The following is a 7,262-nucleotide window of genomic DNA, read 5'->3' on the forward strand; positions in this document are numbered from 1 at the left end:
TTAGGCGGGCGATTGTATTCCCGGCGTGCTGGTTGTTGGCGTGCTGGTGGTTGGCGCGCTTGGCTTCTTCCCTTATTTTCTCCTATCGTAAGGATAGCGAGTCCTTTGGTCTTTTCTGGCCGCGCTGCCGTTTCCAGCACCCTCTGTGGCTGGATCCTGGTCTGGGCGCGTGCCTGGCGGGAGCCACGCTGCCTTCTTCTCGGCGACTTCACTCTCGTCGGCGATGTGGGCCACCGCAAGTCGCCTGACTTCAGCAAACGTCGCTGGATGAGCCCTGATCAAGGCCTCGCAGAATGGCCCTGGCTGCACGCCCTTCTTGAAGGCATAGACCACATTTCTTCATCCTTTGCCGGCGATCTGACCATCTGCGCGCCGAAGCGATTGAGGTAGTCTCTGAGGGATCCCCATGGTACTGCCTTATATCAAACAGATCATAGGACACCCTCGCGGTGCCTTATTCACGATATACTGCTCGACAAAGATTTTCGAGAATTGTTGAAAATTAGTTATGTGGCCATTAGGCAGGCTCACAAACACTCCACGCTGTTCCCTGGAGCGTGCTCACGAACATCTTACAGTAGACGGCGTCCGACCCTCCCGACAGCATCACTGGGTGTGGAACGTGGTCAGATGAGCCTCTGGATCCTCCACGCCGGTAAAAACAGCTTTAACCGGAACCACGCTCGTGGGAATTGGCGTGTCGGTAATCGCCTGAATGAAAGGCATTGGGAAGACGCGAGGCGGCGTCGACGGTGCCACCTCTTCAGCTGAAGAACGACCCTGCTGCTCCTGAAAGAGCTCGACGCAGCTCCTCAGCTACCTTGCTGAGCTCCTCGTTCCTGGCGCGAGAGGCGACCAGGTCCTCATGTATCCTTGCCTGCTCGACGCGCGAGGCTTCTACAGTGGCCTGCAACGAGCGCATCATCTCTGCCATCTGCGCCATGGTCATGGCGGTTCGCCTTCAGCAGCGACAGGAGCCACGGGACTGGAGCGATGCTTCTCATCTTTCTCATTAACTTCAACGAACCACAGAAATACAGCAAATACACTTCAACCCCGATCGAATCAGCGATCAACCGGAGAAAACTCAAGAAACTGCGCAAGAACTCAAGAACACCGCAAACCTTCGAAGAAGATCGCAGCTTCACCAAAAAACCACCGTTTCCCCGCGAACCAAACAAGCAAACGAAAGGAACCGAATCCACCGATCGAAAAGCCAAACAAACGGTTTAAAACGCAAACTTCACCGAACGAAACTCAAAGAAACTGCAAACGACGGTTGCACCAGCACACAACCGCGCAGAAAACCTCGAAAGCTTCCACGAACTCACGCTGTGGATGGAGCACGTTTTACACGGCCCACGGTGGGCGCCTGATGATCCTGCCTGTTGACCGGAGCGCTGGAGAATGCCTCGTCAAAGGATCGACGTGCGCGCCGCTTCTCACTTCCGTTCCTCCTCTGGATCTATCTCAAGAACCTGCAAAGAAACGATACAGCGCCGCTGCGGCCGATCGCACTCCGACGCTCAAGTCAGTGACGTATCACCAAATACTAAGAACTGGAACCGTGCAAACTCTCTCTCTCACAAACAGCTCTGTCACTCGCAAGCGTAAAGTGTATGAACTGAACGTGCGTACCTCAGAAAATCTGTTAAGAAATCTTATATACCTGGTGGTTTTCTCTCTCCTGGCAGTTACAGACTTGACACGTGGCTCGCATCCAACTGTACACGTGCCATCATCTGGAGGCTCCCTGACCTGGCGCTGCTTCTACTCTCATTTTGGCTAAGTTACTTATGCATGGTACTGCCCAGTGCATAGCTAACTTAGGAGTGCGATCTCTACTGAAACTGGCGAGTTAGGGCCTTCATACACCTTCCCTGTGGTCTCGCCGGCCGCCTTCATAATCTGCTTCTCCTCGTCTTCGCGATGTGCTTATTCTGGCGATCTCCGACTGCCTGGTCGCCTGAGTCTACATCTGGCGACTTCATCTTCAACCTGGCGATCGCCTATTCTGGTAAACTGGAAATCGGAACACGCCAACTTAACAATCGGCGACCACACGTGCCTCCCGACTTCCTTCCCATCTGCCAACCTGCGCCCTGCCAACACGCCTACACTGTAGCAGGATGCCACGTCATCGCACCCGTCCACCAGGGCGGTACAATCCTCGAAAACTTCCACTGACATTACGGACCTCGCATACCTCTTACGCTGCGACGCCGTACACCCGCCACCCGAGAACCCACCAGCTATGGTGTGGATTTCACCGAGGACGGGCGCCTCATGCTGCTATCCCTCACTGCCGCCTGGTTGCGAGCCTGGTGGTCGTCCCGCCTGTTCTCCATCAAGTAATCCTTCAGGAAACCATTCTTCACGAGCTCATCCAACTGATAGCCAAGCGCCAGACAGTTGTTGATATGGTCCCCGAACGCCTCGTGGAATTCGCACCATGACTCCTTGGAGGCCCCAGCACCTTGTCAGCTTTGATCGGTGGCCTCAACCTGTCGGCTATGCTGGGTATCGCGATAAGATCTTTGAGTTCCATCACGAAGTTGTGCCTTGGCGGCTTGCTTGCTTCTCTCCCTTGCTCTACTCGACTCTTAGGTTGAGTCCTTCGTGGCTCGTAAGCGCGTTTCCTGTCCAATGTTCCTTTTTGTGACGGCTTGGTGAACCCGAACAGGCTGCGTGCGTATCTGTGCCTTGGGGCGCGCTGGCACAGTGGTTGTACATTTCTCGTACGTTTCACCTTCCGAGGCAATATGTTCTACCGCTTGTCGCCTTATCTCAGTGAAGGTTTTGGGGCGACTGCGGTTAAGCGTTTTACTGAAAGATCCGGGACGTACTCCCTTCTTGAATTCGTACACAATCATGGGTTCCTCCTTGGTGCCACTTTCACCACCTGTGCCCCAAAGCGGCTTTTGTACTCCTTAGGTTTCACCTTGGAACTGCTTGACGTCGAAAGATCGTACGAGACTGGGGCGGGAGTTCTGTTGGCTAGGTACTGTTCTCTAAATAGTTGTGAAAGTTGGGCGAAAGACGTGACATGGCCCTCTGGGAGGCTGATGAACCAGTCCATGGCCATCCCTGTCAGGGTGCTCATGAAAAGCTTGCACCTAACAGCGTCTGAACCACCTACCAGCAACATCTGTGTATGGAACGCCGTGAGGTGTGCTTCTGGATCCTCCATTCCCGTGAAGGTCGCTTTGGGTCCTGTGAACGTATTGGGAATTGTCGTCTCCAAGATTGCCTGTGAAAATGGTGTTGTGAATTCCCTGGGTGGGGATGCAGCCTCCGGTTCGTCTCTACCACGCCATCTATGGCGTAACTCCTCGTTGGTGCGGTGGAGTTCCTCGCTTCTTGCTTGAGAAGCTGTAAGGTCCGCCTGCATGCGTTCCTGTTCTACTTTCGAGGCTGCCACTGCGTCTTGCAGCCCGTGCACCATGCCCATGAGCTGTTGTAGGGTCATCTCTTCACTCCTAGCACGAGCTGGTCGGGTGGTCATGGCTTTCCGGGGATCCTCTCGATTTATCTAAATGTTGGAATCTGGAACTGAAAGTATGTGTGGTGGAACCGATGTTTATATCGGCCCCACGGTGGGCGCCAGATGTTCCGGCCGGGTTGACCTGGGTCGTCTTTATGCGTGGCTTGTTCTAACGAGCTAGGGCACCTTCATTTTGCTTCGTTTGTCAGTACCTGAAAAAGAAGAACAAAGGGGCGCCCTCGCGGCCGTTTGCACTCCGACGATCAAGTCAGCTAGCGAGAAACACCAAAGTAGCTAGAAACTGTATATAATCTCAATGACTGAAAACTGTATGGCTAAACTGTGTTGCCCTAATTGTCTTGTGCTCTCAGCGGATGCGCCGTCAAGAACAATTAGGGTTTGTGCTCTGTATGTCTATCTGGGAACTAGGTTAAAACTCGTGTAACTGTGAAAAACGTACCTCTCTAGGGCTTATTTGTGCCCTATCTATAGGTGAAAACTAGGGTTTACCTCTGCGTTGCCTCCTATTATCTAGGGTTCCTTGGAGAAGGTCCTTGCGCCGCTATCTTTAGGATCTTAGCGTATCTGGCCCATGGACTTCCCTTATCTGGAGTGCAATGTATAACCTTATGGCCATTGGGCTCTAACTTGAGCGCTGTATTTATCGCGCCATCATGTGTTCGAGTGCCCTAATTAAACACGTGTCATGCATGCAGCCTTCCCTGGATACCTTTAGTGAGCACGTGGGCATTACCACGTGCCCTTTTGACTTGATCATTTATTCTGCGCATAGGGACCCACAGTGCCGCCACCCAACTTAGGGTTATCCCCTCGTGTGGGCCCCCCTCTCTGTGAAATGCTTACGTCATGCAGGTTGACTCTTCGGGCGATGTCTTACTTAGGCGATGGGCGATGATCCATCTTGGCGGTGACACATCTCGGCGATAACCGCTTATTTATGCTGCAGAACGCCGCTTTTACATACAACGACTACGTTGACTTCTTGACTACCTACCTTTCTCTTGTCCACGTCATCACACCCGATGACCTGGTCGGTACATTACATTCTCATCAACCTCCCTCATCGCCCTCGGCTCCTCTCCTTCGACGTTGAACTAAAGGAGACCCCGAGCTCTCCTCTTCGATATATACAACGGTGGTGGGAGCCTTCACCAACCGCTTCCTCTTCTTATCACCGCTGGTCTCGGGGCCTTCAGCTGGCGCGACCGAGATGGGGGAGGCCGAGATGGGCTCGGAGGTGGCCTCAGTGGACGACCCGACAGCTCGTCGGCTTTTGGCAAGCGCAATCAGCTTCTGTCGTCGTTCCTTGTTAGAAGTCATATCAGCATCAGTTAAACATGGCAAGGGGTTAGTGCATAAGGAGTCAAGGAAGCGAACGAGTGCAGAAAAGTAATTAACATATGCAAATGTGCAAGTGTGGCAAGCAAGCGCGAGGATGCATGCCCAGAGAAATAGCAAAAAAAAGGAAAGAGAAGGCAAACCAATTAATATTATATATATATATATATATAAATGATAAAAATAAAAAATGCGGATACGAAGGTGCGAGAGCGCCTGTGTGCCCGTTAGTGTTTAATAATATTAATAATATTTAACAGTATTAATTATATTTAATAGAATAAAAATATTTAATAATATTAATAATATTTAAAAGTATTATCAATATTTAATTACAGTAAAATATTTCATAATTTTAATAATGTTAATAATAGTATTAATAATATTAATAATATTTAATAATGTTTAAAAATATTAATAATATTTAATAATTTTAATAATTTAAGAGTATTAATAATATATATAATATTTAAAAATATTATGAATATTTAATAACAGTAAAATATTTCATAACATTAATAATATTTATAATGTTAATAATCGTATTATAATATTAATAGAATTTAATAATGTTTAATAGTATTAATAATATTAAGAGTATTAATAATATTTAATAGTATTAATAATATTTAATAGTATTAATAATATTTAATAATGTTTAATAGTATTAATAATATTTAAAAGTATTAATAATATTTAATAGTATTTATAGTATTAATAATTTAATAGTATTAATAATTTAATAGTATGAATAAAATTAATAATATTTAATGGTATTAATAATATTTAAAAATATTATGAATATTTAATAATAGTAAAATATTTCATAATATTAATAATATTTTTGTAATAATTACTAATATTATTAACTTAATAATAATAAATGATATTAATATATTAATATTAATATATCTATTTATTAATTATATTGATATTGATAATTATACTTATAAATATAATATGAGAACTAAACTTGAACCATAATAATTGGAAAAGAAGCAATGTCTGTAAGTGTCAAAAGTTTTTTCTTACTTTTCCTGCTTGTGTTGTGAACCTTCAACGATTTTCTTTTGGTCTGATGCAGAGTACTGTGATTGTTGAAATGATTACAGGAGGTCAGACTGTTGTGCCTGCGTATTGCTGACATGATCTTGGTGTGAACTTATTTTCCTATACTTTTTCATTGAAATTCCTATTATGTCTTTGGAAAACGTTGTCATTGTTCCTTTCAATGGGCATTCGTCTTGCATAGTTTGTTATTTACGACAAGCGGGTTAGCTTTGTCACTTGCGTTGGGTGTCCAGAGATGGACCATGTTTGGTTTTTGATGAGAAGTGTTGCTTTACTTGGATGTTTAGAGAAGATTATCCTTTCTTATTCTAATTTTATTATGATTCTAAATAATTCTTTCAATTCATGATTTTGTTCGGTTTATTTTAAGTTAATTCTATTTTGTATTTTTGTTTTCTTATGTATATTTGTTTTAAGAATTTAAATTTTCAAGTAATTCTTGAAGGATAATGTGTTGCTATATTTTATAATTAGATATTTATGTAAACACTAAAAAATATTTAATTTTAATGGAATTTATTATGGGGGATTATTATAAGAGATACGTGTTTTTGGGATTTATTAACTATGGTAAGTTAGATGATTTTTCAAAATCCATTGACTTCCACTTCACTTCTTTACATTTATTTTCGGAGGCAACTTTTAACAATTTTAGAGAGAAGCCATATCACTTTTAATTGTTGTAGCACATTTAATTCTAAATCATTTTTCTTATTTTATTTCTTATCTTCTTTTTTGTCTACTATTTATCTTTGTTTCTTAATCTTGTTTCGGAGGCACTTTTCATCCTATTTCATCTTTCAATTTGGTATCCAACAGGTATTTTCCTATTTATTAATCATCATTTGTTATCTTCTTCCTTTTGTCTCATAAATCTTTATTTTTAGTTTTTTCCTTTATTTTCAACTTATCTATATAATGTTTAATGAAATGAATAGTTTGTGGAAGAATGTTTGATTTTTATTATTTTATTTTATTACTAATGTGATACCAGATGGTGGTGGAAGTTAAAAGCCATTGGATGAGAAGAGGTTACATTCATAAAAGATAATTTTTTTATCCGTTTTTAATAGTTTTTTCGGAGGTAACCTATAATTTTTTTATATACAGGATTAATTTATTAAGAGGAACTAAATCTAAAGTATAATTTTTTTTAGTGATAAATAATTTTTACAAGTGATAACATATTTTAGAGCCATTGATGTTAGATTTTCGTACTTTTTCTGTAGTTTTTTTTTTTTGCTTATTAATAATTAAAAGCATGCGGATGTTATTTTAAATAATTACTTTTTATATTACTTATTGGATTATATAAATTTTGCCTTGATAAGGAAATAAATATCAACAT

The sequence above is a fragment of the Phaseolus vulgaris genome, chromosome 10 (assembly GCF_000499845.2).
Source record: "Phaseolus vulgaris cultivar G19833 chromosome 10, P. vulgaris v2.0, whole genome shotgun sequence".
NCBI classification, from domain to species: Eukaryota; Viridiplantae; Streptophyta; class Magnoliopsida; order Fabales; family Fabaceae; genus Phaseolus; species Phaseolus vulgaris.